Below are 19,623 nucleotides of genomic sequence, written 5' to 3' on the forward strand. Positions count from 1 at the left end.
ATCTAAGGTGGATTCATTTGGTGATGTGATGCCTTTGAGTCCCTATGAAATTACATATCAGGCTATACAGTCATTTACTGACCCTTGTTCAACCGAAATTTATCTAATGAATGTGGTCCATGGAGAATCACTTTCAATATCAACCCTTGATTGAACAACTTTTTCCGAGCTTGTTCATACTGATGATCAGATTCGTGAACTTTTGTCTGTTGATGATTTACCATGGGAAGATCTTGATCATCGATCTTCATTCTTACCTGAGCTTGATCATTTTGAAAATGATTTTTCATCTATTTTTACTACTGATTATGTCAAAGAACCACAGAATCCACTGCAATGTCCTGATTCTAAGTTAAATTTGGGAAATATTTCTCGAACGGTTCCTATTGACATTTCAGTTAAACCAGGAATTGTTGAAAACATTCATATAGGTGCTTCCTATTTGGATAATGAACTCTAAACTTATAAAGCCCTATTTCAAGAATTTTGCGACGTGTTTTCCTATTCATATGAAGAAATGCCAAGAATCGATCCAGCAATTGTTGTTCATGAAATTAAAACTTACCCGGATGCTAAACCTGTCCAGCAACGTTTACGTCAGATACATCCGCGAAACGCTGCTGCTATTAAAGCTGAAGTTGAGAAATTACTTCAAGCAGGTTTCATTTATCCAATTCCCTTAATGGATTGGGTATTGAATATTGTTCCTGTTAACAAAAGGCAAGGAACGATAAGAATATGTATCGATTATAAGGATATTAATCGAGCTTGTCCTAAAGACAATTACCCAACTCCCTATATCGATCAAATCATTGATGATTGTGCCGACAATGAAATTTTCTCCTTTATGGATGGTTTTTCTGGATACAATTAAATCAACATACTCCCTGCTGATCAACCAAAAACGGCTTTCATTTGTCCATGGGGGACATTTGCTTATTGCAAGTTACCTTTGGAATAAAGAACGCCGGAGAAAATTTTCAAAGAGCTATTTCTTATGCGTTTCATGACATCAAGCACATTGTGCAGCCCTATCTCGATGATTTACCTGCCCATTCATTACGTAGAGCTGATCATCTCACTCATTTACGAGCAATCTTTATGAGATGTAGGAATTATTGAATTAGGATGAATCCACAAAATTGTGTTTTCTGTATAGAAATGGGTTGTTTACTGGTATTCGTTGTTTCAAAAGTCGGCATTCATGTCGATCCCTTGAAGGTTGAAGCTATTGTCAAATTTCCTCCTCCTTCGACTCTTTGCCAACTCCAAAGTTTGCAAGGGAAAGTAAACATTTTAAGTCATTTCATACCTAACTACGTCGAGATAACAAAGGGTTTTACCAGGTTTTTGAAACAGAATACTCCATTCTTTTGGGATGAGATAGCTGACAAATCTTTTGATGCACTTAAACACGCGTTGACCCATGCACCGTTATTGCATCCTCCCAACTACAACCAGGATTACTTCTTGTACCTCGTCGCTTCTCATTCCACCATCGGGATGGTTTTAGTTCAGGAAGATGAATTCAATAGTGAACATGTGACTTACTATCTTAGTCGAACTTTGAATCCGACTGAGTTTAAATATTCGCATGTGGAGAAATTGGCCTTGGCAGCCGTTCAAGTTGTCCAAAAATTTCGTCATTACATCTTACTACACAAAACTACAGTAATTTCTGACTTTAACCCTTTGATCTATATTTTGACTAAACAATTTCTATGGGCAAGTATTCCAAATGGATTGTTATCCTGCAGGAATTTGACTTGGAATTTGAAAAATCCAAGGCAAAGAAATCTTTGGTATTTGCGAAATTGATGTGTGATTTCCACGTGTTGATACTGAAACTGTGGCGGAAGAGCCCGTTGTGGACGAATCCTTGTTTCTTATCAGCACTCTTGATCCATGGTATGGATATTGTTAGCACCTAAATCTGCCTTAGGCTGAAGGAAGGCAAAATTCAAGGTAACCACAAACCACGCTCAGTCTGGTAGCTAGCCCTACCAGAACAGGAGAGGACTTTCTCCGAGTCACGCTCAGCGAATAAGTAAATGGAATGGTCTGAGATGACTAACAGTGAAATATTGATCTTAGGCTAGTAAGTAAATATGGATACAAGAAGCAATTTTTTATGAATGACTGAGTTTCTAGGATGTTATGGGACCAAGGGACAGTAATGAGCAGATAATTTAATACAAAGGGACAGATTACTTCGTGAGGCAAGACAGGCGAAAAGTCTAGAAATTCAGTTTGAAATAACGCGGAATGGATGAATTTCTTAGGAGGGTGAAAAGGGCATAAGTACATGAATCCTTTTCAACAGAAGAAGAACACTGAACATGAAATTTTCCCACAGGCAGAGCAATAAAAATGAATTCTACCTTATCTAACTTAGAAAATTTCACTGGAAATGAATATGAAATGAACTGTGAAACATTACAAAATGCATATGAAACATAAGAGACATATTTGCTACACTCACAACCACATGAATCTCATGAAACAGAGTTGCTGCCTTTCATTAATCCTCTGTCAAAATATACAATGAAGAACTGAGTTTCTCTCCCACAGTCTCCTAGAAATTACAAGCCAACCAACCCTTTGCAAATGGTTTGCATACAATAAATAGACTATGCCATGATGAAATAGAACGACCAAGAGTTGGGAATTTTTTCGAATCATTACAAAGTGGAAGTGGAAAGCCAACCATTAGTTACAGGTGTAGCGTTACAAAAATGACAAATGGCTTGGGTAACTGCTCGCCTTCCTTTGTCACTTGGATAGGAGTCCACTTTTAGTGAAAATTATTTTTAAACATTTCCTTAGTTGTCGAGAAAAGTATAGTGTAAATGAGCGGGCCCACTTGGAGAAAGTCGTGAATCGAAATTTCACGAAACGGGCGCGATTTTGGCCTTTTCTCTATATGCACCGCGCCACTTTGGAGGCTGTTTTGAGGCACCTGCACGAGTCCAAAATGTGCCCAAGTGTGCTTTTTGGAAATCCTGGCCTATCTACTTTCCAACCCAAGTGGAATTTCTGAATTTGGTGCTCATTTTCCCCTCCAAATCTTCATTCTCCCAAGACTGCTTCCTATGTGTCAAAAAAGGGGCAGAGAGGTCATTTTTTGAGTGTTTTTGACCTCCTGGAGACTCAAATCATGCCCAAATTTCTTTTCCAAGTACCAATAGTCATGATTTTGCATGCTGAATCCAAAAATGCAAACCATTTGCGATTTGGAGATCCCAATCCTAAGCGCCGCGCCAGTGGCGCAACGCACAGGGAGAAAAATCCCGTGTTGTGACCAAAAATTTACCATGTGACCAAAATTGCCCCAAATTTCTTGAAATTTGGGCTGGAGGTTCTCTATGAAGTGCTATGCTAGGCCAAAGAGGCTTTGGCCAATATCTGAAGTCGATCGATCTCCCTTTGCCTCTTTTCCTTCTTGATTGCCTTCCTCAATTTAGCCTTCAAATTCCTGATTCGGGCCTTGCATACTTTGTTTCGTGCCATGTAGTCGAAATCCATGTGTCTCAGTAGACCATGGTCCTTGTCAGCCTTGTCCAGCAGCTTCTCCAAGTGCATGTTAACTCTCTCGATGTTGGCCTCCCGGTCCTCATTAATCTCTTGCTGCAATGACGTGAGCTCAACTCTTCTCCTTTGTGCAGCTTCGCGATGCTCACGAATGTTTTGTAGCTGCATGATCACTTGCTGATCCTCAAGCTGTTTGTTCCTCTACTCCAGATATTTCATGTTCCACTTAGCCCTCTCCAAGTCAAGGGATAAGGCTTCGATCTCTGATTGCTGCTCCTGGATGATCTCTTTGAGCTGTGCACTTGTTGGTTCTGTATCTGTATCATCATCATGAAGGAGAACGAATTCGGTCTCTCGTTCACCTGATGGCTCACCCGAAGGCCCCTAATCATGCATTGGCTCCTTACCTCTGTACTCTACTTGTAGTGCTGATGTCGGAAGCGAGGCCCCTTCCACCCTGGGTGGAGATAATACTCGCTTTGCTGCTGCAAACAAATGTCTAGCACCCCTCTGATATGTGATGAAAACCGGCACACTAGCAGTCTCATGGCGCTGATACTGATGAGAAGGTTCACCCTCATGCTTAACCTCTGATAATACCTGTGAAGTGATGAAGAGGTCATGGGAGATGAAATCATCCCAAGTAATGCCTTGCAATCCCAGCTGATGAACCACCAAAATCTTAATAAGAGCAAAGTGATAAACATTGTTAAGTTGCTGCTGAGGGGTCTTGTGCTGCATGAAGGTGTTCATCCTCTCTATGTTCCTGCAAATGAAAAATGGGATGTTCATCAGCCGTACCCTGGTAAAGTGCATGAGCAACCTGATGTGATAGGCATATAGATGAGAGAACCTTCCCTCACAGCTAAAGTACTTCATGATCAACTTCATGAGTGGAGCATATTCATCTTTCAAATATCTGAATGGAAAGACTCTTGTGAGCTGCCTCAAGCAACTGGCCTTAATGTAAGGCTCATAATGATGTCGATCAACTTTCTGTTTCTTGTGCCATGGTTCTCCAACATTCGGTATACCAGTTGCTAATGAGACAGTTTCGGGTGTCAGTGTGAAGGTGACCCCGACCAAGATAGAGTGATCTCCATGTAGGTGAAGCACAAAAAGACCGGCCAACTCATGATGAACTCGAACATTAGCCACTCTTTGACAAAATTCAAAACATGATAGATGCTGGAAACATGACATAGCAAGAGGGCATGCCTGCAATTCTGTGAGGGTGGTTGGCTCATCCCTAACATGTTTTCCACTTTTATGATGTCTTCGGGGAGCTTGTTCTTCCGAGGATGAATCACTTTGTGTCTCCATCTCATACTCTGATGAATGCTCAGATGCCATGATTGCTGTGTGTATTGTACTTGGGCTACCCTTTGATGATGGTGTGAAACTAGGTGCTATTGTGATATCTGCCACCAAGGGGAACAATGAAAAAAGGGAGTATTAGGAGGGTAATGATATGATGGGAATAGGGGTTATGGGGAGAAGTTTTGTTTAGGGATATGTAGGGGGGTTTGGGGATTTGATAAGGTAGGGTTTTGGGGTGTTATGTTGACAAATAAGAGGAGGGGATAGGGAATGGAGTTTGTTAATATTTTATGGTAGGGGTAATAGGGAAAAATGAGATGGGGGGGAAGGGAAAAATGGAGAGGAGGGAAAAGATGAGAGGTGAAAGAGGAGCCTTGGCATCAACACAACAATTTTGCAACCCTAGCAACAATGGCTTTGGTGTTTTATAGTGGTTGGTTTTATGAATTTTAGTTGCCACTATAACTAGCCATGAACCACCATAACCTTCACAAAAATACATGAGCCATTGATATTTAGAGCCTACCTCTCGATTTGAGGGGTTTCAAAGGAAACTTGAGGCAATTTGGCACGATTTCGGGCCTTTGTGGCTGTGCGCCGCGCGACAAACCCAGTGCGCCATGCTCTTTATATGCGTCGCGCCCTTGTAAAATTTGCACTGTGGGGTGGCTCTGTGTGTGCCGCGCTTCTGAAAATGACTCCAACTCCCTCCAAACATGTGCTTTGCACTCTCAAACACTTTGCTATGTTTCTCAATAACGTTGATTTGCACAATGACCTTGTTTCCTTGTGGAAATTCTTATATAAAGACTTTGAAGTCATGGGTTAAATTTTTGCTTCTTCAAAGACCCACTTTGCTAATGTTTCATTTTGGCTTTTTCATTGATTTAATGCAACACTGAATTTCACTTTTCCCTTTGAATTTTTAGCTAAAATGATGAAATTTTCAGCACTCTTTGCAGGGATTGTATGACAGGGAATTTGGCCATGGAAACCATGATTGCACCTAAAGAAATCAATTGGCGACCTTTTTAAAATTTTATCACAAATGACACACTATTTGACTTTTTCTTCAAAACAAAATTTTGAAGAACAGTCGAAATTTGTCCACATGACGATGAAACTCTCTAAATCATAACATTGTAAGGGCCCCACTCTGGCCTACATGGCTTTATTGGACATGGTTGAAGACCAAATTGATTAATCCCTAGACCTAATTATCGAAAATGACTTTTGTCCATTAAAGGACCAGACCTTGACTGTCATGGACTTTAGTAATCATTGACAAAAGACCTAAGCCAACAGGAGCCAATCATGAGGGGAAATGACTAGCATGACTTTTTCCGTCAAATTATGGCATGCTCCTAACGGAATGCAGTTGGGTAAATGGAGTGGGACTCATAAAAATGAAATGCATAAAGAGTTTTGATCTCTGACGGAGGATTGACCAGACTGACTCTAACAGAGATATCATAGTTTATCTCCAAACCCAATCTTTTCGGCCCGAAATTTCATGATCACAGCGATGGAAAATACATTTACAATCCCAAAAATACAAAATTATTGGATATATACTCTATCGTCATGGGGCAGATTCTGTTTTCCAACATTGTTTAACTCATGAAGAAGCTGAAAAGGTTTTAAATGACTATCACTCTAGAGCATGTGGCGGTCATATGTCTGGGTATGCCACAGCCCAAAAGATATTGCGCGCTGGTTATTTCTGGCCATCTTTATTTAAATATTGTATCTATGCGGTCCGAAAATGCCACAATTGTCAAATTTTTGATTGAAAGATGCGTGCTCCACCTGCTCCTCTCCACCCTATAATTGTCGTTGGCCCTTTTGCAAAATGGGGTATCAACTTTATTACATGTAACCCTCACTCGGCCAGGGGGCATGCGTATATCATACTTGTAGTATATTATTTTACTAAGTGGGCCGAGGTGATGCCTACATTTTCGGCAGACGGAAAAATTGCTGCAATTTTCGTTTTCAATCATTTAATTACTAGATTCGGTGTTCCTCAAGCGATTATTACCGATCATGGGAGTCATTTTTGAAACATCATGGTGACTGAACTAACAGATCAACTTGGCCTGTGTCACTATAGTTCTACTCCATATTACCCACAGGCTAATGGTATGGTTGAAGCTATAAACAAAGTTCTAGTCATTATGATTCGACGAATCATTGGTATTCATAGGTCGAATTGGCGTAACATGTTATTTCCAGCGTTTTGGGCATACGAACCTCAATAAAAACATCAATTGGTTTCACTCCTTTTCAACTAGTTTACGGTTTGGAAGTTGTGTTACCCATTGAATGCAAAATTCCGTCATTGCAAATAGCCATAGAATTACTCCCAGCCACTTCCGAAGAGGAGAAACGTCTGTTGTACTTAGCTCAGCTAGATGAGAATCGACGTGATGCTGCATTAGCAATTGAAACTCATGCCAAATGAAGTAAAGCTCAGTATGATCGAAATGTTACACCTCGTAATTTTTCGGAAGGAGACCTAGTCTTACTATACGATCAAGCAAATGATAAGCTAGGGGCTGGAAAATTTGTACATATGTGGCATGGTCCTTATGTTGTTAAGCGAAAGCTGGCAAAAGGGGCCTATGAGTTGGTAGATTTTGACGGTGTCTCTTTGGGTAAACCCAGAAATGGTCTTTATCTGAAGAGATATTATGCTTAAATCTAGGTGTGGAGATTTTAGTTAGATTAGTTTCTTTCTAGCTGGTGTGTTTTAGATTAGAAAAGTGTGCTTAGTTTAGAGAGTTTTTTTTATCATTATTCCTGCTTATCTTGATTTTACTCTTGATATTGCAGATGTCGACGTCTCTTCAAACATACATTGGTTTCACTAATGGTGCTTGTCGTAATACATGAAACATTTCTTCCGCAACTTGGGTTATCTATTCACCCTCTGATGAGTTGGTATCTATGCATGGGGTAAGCCTCGGTCAAACAACGAACAACGTTGCAGAGTATAGTGCAGTGATTGAGTTATTATCTGAATCCATCTCATTCGGGATTCAGAGTTTGATTGTTAGGTTAGATTCTGAACTTGTTGTATTGCAGCTTAATAGAGTTTATACCATTAGAAATCCAGTGTTATTAAGATTATTTTTGAGAGTTTGTCTCTTGGAACGTGAATTTGACTACATTGAATATCAACATATTGCAAGATATTTAAATACATTAGCAGATGCAATTGCTTCTCAAATGTTAAATAGACATTTGCAACAATCAAAAAGTAAATTTAAAAAAATTCCATAACATGTTTTACAAGATAGCCAGTAATAGTGATATAGCATAGCATAGAAGTGTGTCAAATATACATCGTCTTCAATCATAGGTTGAAAAACACCTTATGATTGGCAAAAATGATAGCACAAAAAGAAAAAATGTCGTATGAGTCTACAAAGGCGATCATCCTATCACTAGTGATGATCATGATAAGAAACCACTGCTCAGGCCACCCTACAAAGGAACCTCCTGAAAGGTCCAAGGACCCCAATCACATAGCGTTGTAACCTAAGTGGAATATCATCTATGCTAGTCTCTGGAATATCTATGGTCAAACGCTCTAGATGATTTTCCAATTCGGTCAAGCTATATGTAGATTGTTCCCATGGGGCTGGTACTACTGCAGCTAGGTGTCTCCTCTCATAGGACCGTAGAGTGGCTGGTCGCCGAGGATCCACATCTGCATTTGAAACTTTTACTATCAGTTTTGGATGATTTAAAAAAAAAATAGTCAAAACTTAGAAAATGTTGAGAATGATTTTACCTGAATCATCCCACTGCTCTCCTGGTGGAAGAGTCATGTCTGGGTCACCACGATAATCCATCCCAGCATAAGGAAAATCCTAAATCATGAAAATTTGGTTCTCCAACCAACGAAAATACTCAGGCGGAAATTGAACAACCTCTGAACCCTCCTCAGGATGACGGTCCATAACCGCAACCCAACACATCAGCTTAGGCTCTCGGGGAAGTCCAACTCCAATGGGAATATGCTGTGGGACCAACATCGGGACCCTCTCTAGACCAAAGCTCACAACTAAGAAACCATATCCAAAGTTTTTTAGTTGTCTGTTCTTTGCTCTAGTTAGTTGGCCTTTTACGTTCACTAACACAGCTTCGCACCAGTTGAATATGGTGCCTCGATAACTGTCTACTGCCATTCGCATTTGGGATCCGGTAGCTACATGCAGTGCTGCGCTTTTGCAGAGTCTGGTGACAGTAAATGAAATCACTTTAAGTTCAGGACGGGAGATAGTTTTGATATCGATCCCTTTGTCCTTTGTTTGGTCATTACAAAACTCTAGTCGGAGACTATCGACAGACTAGCCACCTGGCCTAGTCCCGAATAGAGATAATCGTTCACCTCTCTTGGGCAAACCAGTCAAGAAATAAATGTCCTCTAGCTCGATTTCGAGCCGGTGGCCACCAATAATGAAACACTGGTCCTGTATATTCCACCTGTCCACCAACCATTGCAAAAAGTCTACTTGGGCCCTCATGCTAGGTATGGCCCAAAATTTAAATAGCTCGCATGCCTTCAATGCATCCAATGAGGGATGATGATTAATTGTGGAAAGGTCCACATCTTTGTGCTCCTGTTCCCACCAAATGAGCATTTTGTATGTTCTACATTGCAAAAATGGCAGATTAGAACATTTTAGTTCAAAAAATTTTGTGCGGAAATGAAAAAATTGGAGTTTTAAAACCTATTTCGCGGGGTTCGCACCCGCTTGCTAGGGAAAATTCGTAGGTCCACACTCTTCCAAAGCAGCAGATGCGGGCCCCTAGCTCTTTCCTTTGTAGGAAAAAGTTGGGGGCCGCAGGTTTCGCATGTTGTGCCTGCGGACCCCCGCGAGCGGTTTTTTAAACTAATTTTTCCCTAAAAAATCAAAATGGAAGCCTAAAAACAAAATTCAAATTGTTGAAATGCAATATTAAAATGATGTGGATTACGTGGAGCTGACGGTTTTCGATTCCAACAGAGGGATTTTCCGCAATCTTCACAGGAAGTTTCTTACCCAAATGCTCTCTTTTCTCACTCTGAAGTCAAACGGTAAAAATGAATTTACAAAAGCCTTTTTTATAAGATTTTTTGAATAAATGAATTTTTAATTTGTTTATTTTTCACTTTAAAAAGGTAACTTTTTGATGCATTTTTATTTACTTTGAACAGGTATGAGTAATGTTTGATTTTTTGTGCAGAATATCGGATTTTTCAGGGAAAATTGATCATTTTCAACAAAAAACATTGGAGTCCTCTTTAAGCTCTTTTCTAACTCGTAAAATATGAAAAGATTGCCAAGTTTTTCTTTTTAAGCTCGTTAAAACGGAATTAAAAGGACGGTCCACTTACAGCTCTTTTCTGACCGTATAAACATGAAAAGATTGTCGGGATTTTATCGTTTCAAGTTCGATATTGGTTATAAAACGACATGTCATTGATCGGTTTTTTACTTTTTCAGATCAAAGACACTAATTATGAAAAGTACTCCTTGATCATAATGGTCAAGCAGTTCTCTCAAGTATTATTTTAATCTTTTTCGGGCTTGGGAGACACAAATTTATGAAAAAGGATGACCATGGCGTTTTCTTAAGTTTTTCTTCTGACTCCCTAAAATTGAAAAACAACGAGTTTCTCCTATACTGGACTTGTTAAAATGTAACAATAAAGGACCTATCCAATTTTAAAAACAGGAACGAACCACTCCTTATTAGGGTTTGAATTTCAAACTAAGTTGGACTCATCCGAAGGAAGAGCTTATAACCAAGAAAATGTTATCCTCCTCAAGCTTGTTAAAAATAAAGAGGTACTTGCCAGAAATGGTGGGGGAAAAGAGAGAAAAATGAACCTGTTTGTTATACTTTGTGTTTTAGAAAAGCATTCAACCACTCTTGAACATGACACTTTTTTTCACCTAGGTTGGGAAATCCTTTGCCTAACAGTTAATCAAAGCTTATTGAAAGTCTTCAGCCGGTTTCTGGGTATTAGCTTTGGGTCAATTGTCACCAAACCATTTGCAGTGTCATTATGTGTTCAGGAGGTCAGTTCAAATAAACCATTCATCTGCAAAATATCTTTCATCCATCTTGACCATCCCTGAGTTAGTCCTTGCCAAATATATTTCTTCAAACTTGATCTATGATTTCGTGTTGTGGGCTTGCCTACGCCAGATCACTTTCTATCTACTTCAACTCATTATCTAGAAAGATGATCTAGAAATTGTCAGTACCTTGGAATCTGCATGCCTCAATGGTAGGTTTCTCGCCTTCGATGACAAGTTGCATCACTGACCTTCGATCAAAGGATTCTATGACATGTTTGACATCAACTCATATATTCACATTTCATGGATTGTACTGAGTACTTTGAGAGCCATTGACATTACTGGTGGTTTCTCTCACACTTGTTAATAGTTCACATCATTGACTAGTAATCAAGTGGTTTCTACCATGTTCGACTTCGACACATTCATTCACATGGATAGAATCGTACTATTTCGGGAAGCAGAAATCAAGACCCTGGATCTAGTTTCCACCATCCAGGCTGCGAGGAATTTTGTTATTCATTATACAGTGGACTATTCATAAACAGATGGATGCACCCATATTGTGTCTACATATGTCTATACGTGTGATGTATTACAAAATCATTCCTATATCAAAGTAGTTTAGTTAGTTGTCTAGTCATTTTTTATCTGAGTATGGGAATGCCTACCTCAACGATGATATGCTCACATATATATATTTTGTATTGAATGTTTTTACAGGTTCTAACCAGGGTATCCACAGGATGATCCTTGGAATGATAAAGTACTTCACTCTTCTTATATGACAAATACTATCCTCATCTATTATAGACTTCGCACTTTAGGGGGCAATCTGTTGCACAAAATATTGTCACCATGACATTCTACAATTAGTGTGAGTGTATCACCACTCATAATTTCCTCCTTTGCAAGTCTTAAACCTCAGCTCTTCATGTCAAGCCTTGAAAAATAAGAGAAAGCCCTTAAAAGTCTCTAAAACTCTGGTTCCGCACTTTCTCTTAGCATTACCTACGGTCCTGCACCCACTGGTCATGTCCCCTGCGTACCTGACTGCTCTATTTCTATGTAATGGATGCGGACCCCTGTAAAAGTCAAAAAGGCGCAAGTACATTCTTGAAAACTCACTTTGGGTTATTTCAGGAATCTTCTAGAGGGAATCTTGAGGTGGTAAGTTTGCTCCATTAAGGTTCATGCATCCCATACCTAAAGGCGCTAACCCCTTGATTTGAGGAGCTTATCCCTTTGAAGGAGGACTCTATCCCTTCATAGGTGGACCTATAACTTCCTTCCTCTACACTATAAAATGAGGCATTGGGCTGGTTACTGAGGAGGTTGAAAGCTGAATATTTTTGAGGTGAAATGCTGTTGGAATTTAGTCTTCCTAATTGATCTTGAGAGGAGAGATTACATACCTTTTTTGATCTCATTGGGAAGAGTGTGAGGCTTGCCAAAGTAGAGGAGATTCCTGCTTGGACCCTGTGAGGAGCTTGTACAACATCAAGGCACCAAAGGTTGTAAAGTTCTTCTATTTTCAAAGTTAATACAATCAAGTTTATTTTTCTCAATAAGCTATGTTTTATGGTTTATTTCATGGATTCCTTGATCACCATGATGAATATGATTTATTATATTAGCTATGCAGGTGTTATTTGATGTGTGCTTGTTTGTGATTGCAGGTTCTTAAAAGGAAACTTGTTTGGATGGTTAAAGTGTGGCTGCCACAAACTAGCGTTGGACTTAAGGTAGGGTCTAAGACACCTCTTAGCTTTTATTAATGAATCGCAATATATTTAGAGAAAGGTAGATTTGGTTGTCCTGTTTGTTGCTAGATATCTGTTGATACTAGGGAGATTGGTCTTGTCCACAAGAACGATTTATCCAGCCGACACGAGGTGTGCACACAGATCATCCTGTCTGTCATAATTGTCTTTTAGTCACATCTGAGGCTTCCCAAATCACATTTGCATCATCCTCCTACATTTGCGCCAGTCCTCAAAGCTTCTTTGGTGCGTACCCCACCACCTCGCGAGCATTGCATGCAGCGCCCATTTCAAATCTTCGAAACATTGCTATTCTAACACTTCTCTTTCATATCTATTCATGAAGTCATCCACCTCACTTAACCCATCATACATTGGCAAATCCCTTACCTTCATTGATATGCAGCGTAGCAATCTCGTCATCATGTTACAGTTCAACGTGGTTGCCTCATGTAACTGGTTCTACCATCTTTCTATCTCCTCATCAGAATCCGAGGTGTGGTAGCTTTCGCACTCCCATGATATTCGTCCATCTGCGGTTGGGTTTACCCAGCCTTTCTCTCATGTGATTATCTTGTTAATGTAGTCCAATTCGTCATCTCTTTCGTAGTTGTACACTGGTTCCGTGTAGCGCGATCCTTCTGCAGGGTCTAAAGGTACAACTACGCACAGAGACTTTTTCTCAAAAATCATCTTGCGCTTCTTCAGATTTATCACCCCATTCATGTCAGCAGCCCAATCCATTCCTAATTGCACCGGGTATGGATTGTTGTCATCAAAAATCTCTATTACTTCGAAGTCTACTAATGAGCTTTCTCCTTCGATATCTACTATGATTCCTTGCAATCTTCCCATAGGAAGTATATTTTTCTGGTTCACCATTCACAGTTGGATAAGAGACCATTGCAGCATAGGCCTTCCCATGCCCTCCCATGTTTGCTTCAACAGAACGTTCGCATCTGATCTTAGGTCCAGAATCACTTGGTCCATCTCATATTCCCCAATCTGCGCAGTCAATCTCATTTCCATTCCCATTCATGTCGTGTGCTTTCTGAGCTTCCAGATGATGTGCAGTTCTCCTGGCACAGCCCCAGCACATCTATTTATGAGTTCCTGTAGCCCCTTTATAGCCTTGATGTCATGCAACAACTTCATACATGTTTCCAGGAACGTTGTGAGCATCGATGGGTCCATTTCGGGCTTTGGTCTATCTTTACTTCCTAAAGTGGAGGCATTAGCGAAGCTCTTCTTGGCTTCCATGAAGGTTTCCTTAGCATGCTTGAAATCAAACTCTGGTTCCTTCGTTGGAGCCTTGCAAACCCAAGTACATTCTTCAAGCTACTTGCCTTTGTCATCCCCTATCGTAATTCCACTTCGAAGCACAATATTCACATTAGGGTCTTCCTCATGTGGCTCAGACCTCTTCTTTTGTAGGTTCTGAGTTGGGGGAGGTTGGAGCACTCCTTTATTGCATAACCATGCTATTAGTGTGGGACAATCCTCCATCTCATGATCAAACAATCTATAATACAAGCATGATGGTCGCGTTGTATTTGTACAATCAATGGCATAATGCCCTGGACCTTCGCAATTGTAACATATCAGCTGTTTGTGACCTCTTCCAAGTCCTCCTCCACCTTGGCCTTGTCCACGCCCCTAAAATCTAGTTCGTGCCATCCCTGCGTTCTGGTCAAGGGGCCATGTTTCAGCCTAAACTTTGTAGGTAGGAATCTGATCCATCATTAGCTCATAACTTCTACAGGTGCACTCATCATGTTCCACTGATCTACAGAAATTACAAAACAACTGTTGTGAATTCTGCATGTACTTCTATAATAAATGGAAGTTATCTGTAGCATGCTTTCCTCCTATCTAACAAATTGCGCACCATAATGCAGGCACTATGCTTGGTCCTACTTGTGCCTCTGGTCTCAGTGGCATTAGTCCTCCTCTTGCGAGGTAAAGCACGAAAACTGGGCAATGGTCCTTGTCGTGTCCTTGACCCTTGCACTTTATGCACCATACCTCGTCACACACTTTTGGGCAAGCTATCCTGTCTTGCTTCAAAATCTGCATCTCAAGGCACAAGGTTTTCAACTGCACGTGAATCTGTTGAACTCCTAGGTTGGGATCCTGTATCGGGATCTCTTGCAATCTCATCACAACCTCCAAGGCCTCGGCCTGAGTTGTTAGCTTCTGTTGTGACAACGCGTTCCTTAGATGCATCATTAACGATGCTACAAACCATTTGCAGTGTTGTCCATCTGTCAATGTCATGTTAGCTTTGCGAATTGTGCACTTCAGTATTTGATCTAACTCCCAAGGGGTCTCGCCTGGTAGCATTTTGATTTCCTTGAGCCTAATGGTCGACTACACCTTTGACTTCGGCCTACTAAATTCTTTGTTTAGCACAGTTTGAATATTTACGATCCCTGCATTCAGATTATCGTTGGAATGCTTAATGTACCAGGTCAGTGCACGATCCTGTAGAGCGCTGACTAACGTCGCTTTATTTATATTTTCATCTATAACTCCTTGCGCTTCCCATATAACTTTTATCATGAACCAAAACTAGTTCGGATCTTCATTCCCTACTCCCTTGAACATTGCCAACTTTATCGTGCTTTCCATATTGATTCATGGTGGTGATGGAGGTGGTATGGGTGAAGATGGGGGTGAAGATAGTGAAACTGGAGGTTGTGTGGTTGGGGATGGTATGCACGGAATCCTTTGCCTTATCAAATTGATCGCACTTCATGGTGAGACCTTCGCGAGCTCTTCCTCATCCCCTCACAGAGGTGAAATCAAGGGGCTAGTTTCTTGTTCTGCACTACCTTTGTTTTTGTAGATTGTCCCACTTCACGTAGCCCAAAACATCAATTTATTCACACTGGCTTTTAACACAGTAGCATTTTAATCCAAGTGTTCAAAGATTTAACGTACTTGCCTCGCGGTCCTTTGAGGAAGTGTCATTCTGCCTTGCTATAGCTGACTGAAGTATCTACTGCGAACTCGGTGATGAATCCTCTTATAATTCAATTGAGCCAGTGATCAACAATGTGCACAATATTATCCTCCGATGCTTCCAATCTGTGCACCAATACTAGATTCCACACAATATGTCTGTCAATCTTACACCTTCCTTGGCTATCTGCTAGCTTCGCAATCCACTCGTATAGCACGGTAGGAAAAGATGCGAAGAAAATTTCATGGATCTCTGTGTATAAGTAGTAGTCTAACCACTCTTCTTTTGATAGTCATGGATTCATGCTCTCCTGCACCGTGAACTCGTGAATCTTCGTATCCAACGAATATTCAATTCCTTTCTTTGTTGGATTCCAGTGATACGACATCAGACATCTTTATGCAGATCCCGGTCCCGGCAACGGAACCATATGTTGGCTTGTTGGGGCCTGACCCAGGTTCGGAGGTAATTAGCCAAACAAATCCTTGTACTACTGGCCCTTTTGGAAATAGTCTGCGGAGTGTGAACTGAGGTCTCAGCCAATGTAGTATGGGGGGGTACTGGAACCAGGTTTCCACACCTTTGAGATGTCTGAGAGGTTGGATTGGTCCAACTGTTAGTCCCTTCATGCAGGTTACTTCGCGCCTTTCCCTACCCTAATATACTTGCCTTCACGTAGCCCTGCCCAGAGGCTGTGGGGCTTTTGTGCTGCTGGAGCAGTGCTCTGCGCTATTTCCCTAAGTCACACCTGAGATATTTCTTATCTTCCTACACTAGTTAGTTATCTTCACATAAATGTATGCCTTACATTATATTTATTTATACAGCACATTCATATGAGTTCACACAGAAAATAAATAGTAAACTTGCAATTTATACCCAATAATACATTAAACAGGAAACGATACACAAAAATATGATAAAACTTCTCTTTATTGATGTTTCCAATAGTTACAAACTCGACCTACCCTACGCACTTAGCTGCAAAGCCATCTCCCACTCTATAACCCAAAGACACACTTTACACTTTGACTCAATCTCTTAGACTCATCACAATTCTATTCTATTTGCTGATCCGCTATCTTCTACACTTAGAGCCTCGCTCTATTTATACAATCCCATGGTCCACGGACCATGGGTAGGTCTATCAAGCTGACATTACATTACAAAAATAAGGGCGGACAACCCTATGACTCTATTATTACTTCGCGGTCCGTGCCCACAAATCGTGGAGCCTTTACAATGAACTTTGTCAAAACTTAGGCTTTAAGCCCCAAACCATGCCTTGGGGGGATTCCATGCCCAAAAAATGATCTGTATATATTTTTAAGTGTGCACCCAATAGATAATGCCTGAAAAGTTGGAGCACATATACCATTTCCAACCCTTCAGGTTTTGTGGTGGAATAATTCTTCTCTGCCTTAGACAATTTTCTTCTCGCGAATGCAATCAGATGGTCGATATCTCCTGCACCTGGCTAGGTTAAAACTTATCCTAATGATATGAAGGAAACATCCATATGGACATGAAATTATTTCTTTCAATTGGGGAACACTAGAATAGGTGATGTAACCGTTTTTCCCTTCAAAACATTTGAGCTTTTCTGGAAATCATCATCCCAACAAAATGTCACATCTTTATTCAATAATTTCTCCATGGGCGCAGTGATATACGCGTATGCCTTCATGAACTTTCTATAGTATCCTGTATGGCCCAATGTTGCAAGTAGTTGTTTTACATTCCTTGGGGGCTCCAAATTGATAATTACCGCAATTTTAGCAGGGTCCACCATCAACCCTTGCTTACAAGCAACGTGGACCAAAATATCCCATATGGTACACAAAATATACACTTCTTCAGATTTAAGGAGATCTGATACTTTCTACAAGTTTCCAGCATCAGGTGAAGACTTGAAACATGCTTTTTAACTAACCTGGACATCATCCAATCATCAAATTAGACCTCCAAAAACTTATGAATAAATTCCTTAAAGGTTGTGACTACCACCCTAGAAAAGATCGTAGGGGCATTCTTAAGACCAAAGGGCATAACTGTATACTGAAAAGAGCCCCATTCTACGTCGAAGGTAGACTTACTTCCATCTTCTGGCGCGACCTTGATCTGGTGATATCCTGAGAATCAATCCATAAAAGAGTATGCTTCTTGACCACCAACGTTCTCCAATACTTCATCTGTGAATGGCATAGGGAATGGATCATGTACACAAGCATCATTCAACTTCCTTAGATCTATGCAGTTCCTAATTTCTTCATTTTTCTTCTTCTCTTGAACTACCATAGGACTAACCCAGTATAATTCTTCTACATGCTCAATAATCCCTGTTGCGAGCATCTTATCCAACTCTTCACGCACCTTTTCTTTGTATTTAGGATTCAATCGGTATGGGCGCTTCTTTACCAGCTTCGCATCTAGCTTCAGATTTATCTTCATAACACCCATCTTACCTACTATCCCCTTTAGATTAGAGAACTTTGTTGGAAACAAGTCCTAATATTCATGTAATAACTTTGCAACCTTGTCAATTGTTTCCTCATCCCAATAATCGCCTATATTCGCAAACTTTGGTTGTGCTTTCAACCCAATGTTCACTTGTTTGGTCTTCAATGGTTTTGAAATTTCAGGAACCTCTACCTTAGCCCCAGTGACTTCGTGTTGTCCTTATGACTCAAGGATACTGATATTCCTGGGATCTTCCTCACCTTCTTCTATGGTAACATTATATCATTCTAGAGCATGGCGAAGTTGTGTGCTCCAGTCAGGTTTTACCCACACAATAGGCTCTACAAGTGTTTGGAATATCGCAACCTTGATTTACTGTAATGCTTCATCAATACGTTCAAATTATTCCTCAAAACTGAATGTTAACAAAAAGCTCTCCTTCATAACGTCCCACTCCGTGCTTCCATGTCGCAGCTCCGTTTCTAAGTACCAATTCGTTGGAATACTATCCAAGGCGTGGCAAAATATGTACCCATTCAGGTTGTGGTTCTTCTCCCCATGCTTTCGTCCAACGAGCCAAATGCTCGCGTGGAACATCCTTCCCTGTATATTTTTCAGTAATGAGAGTATTTTCATAGCCAAATCACAACTTAATCATCCTTTGATACACCTTCCAGTCTGTAAAATTGTCCTTATGTGTACCCCACCATCTGGCATGCATAACTCTCAGCGTGATGTCCAATGCCTGGAACCAATGCTCCTCTAGTAGATCCCTTTCAAATTTATCAAGAAACAAATTTACATCTTCTAAGCCATTGTAATATGGTAAATGACGTACCTCAGTGGATATACACTGGAGTGATTTAATAAGTCTGTTGCATCGCAACTTTGATACTTCATGCAATCTATTCTTCCAATGGTCGAGATCATCATCTGAATCTAAGTTGCAGGAGCTATCCTTTTCCCAAGTTATTCTTCCATCCACCATAGGGTTGATCCAATCCTCATTCCACGCAGTAATCTTATATATCTATTTGATATCATCCTCCTCGTAGTAATCTAGGACTGGTTCAGTATACGGCATACCTTCACCTAGATCCAATGGAACAATGACTCTTAAATACTTCTTTTCAAATGTCATATTGCGCTTCTTCAGATTGATGACTACATTCATATCAAACACCTAATCTATTCCAAGCAGTGCCGGGTAGGGATTACTATCATCCACTATTTTGATTACCTCAAAATCAACTATAATGTGTACGCCTTCAATGTCTACAGTTACTCCATGCAGGTGTCCCATAGGAATAATCTCCTGTTGGTTCGCCATTTATAGCTGAACTGAGGACCACTCTGGTGGCGACTTTCAATTCTTTCCCAAGTCTATTTGAGAAAAACATTTGCATTAGATCCCAAATATATGATCACCTGGTCCATTTCAAATTCTTGGATTTGTGCAGTCAATCTCATCTCTTGACCAATCCTTTTCTTATATTTTTCTACT

Source organism: Pinus tabuliformis, chromosome 6 (assembly GCF_031772625.1).
Source record: "Pinus tabuliformis cultivar Carrire ecotype Pingquan chromosome 6, CPIR1, whole genome shotgun sequence".
In the NCBI taxonomy this organism is placed as follows: domain Eukaryota; kingdom Viridiplantae; phylum Streptophyta; class Pinopsida; order Pinales; family Pinaceae; genus Pinus; species Pinus tabuliformis.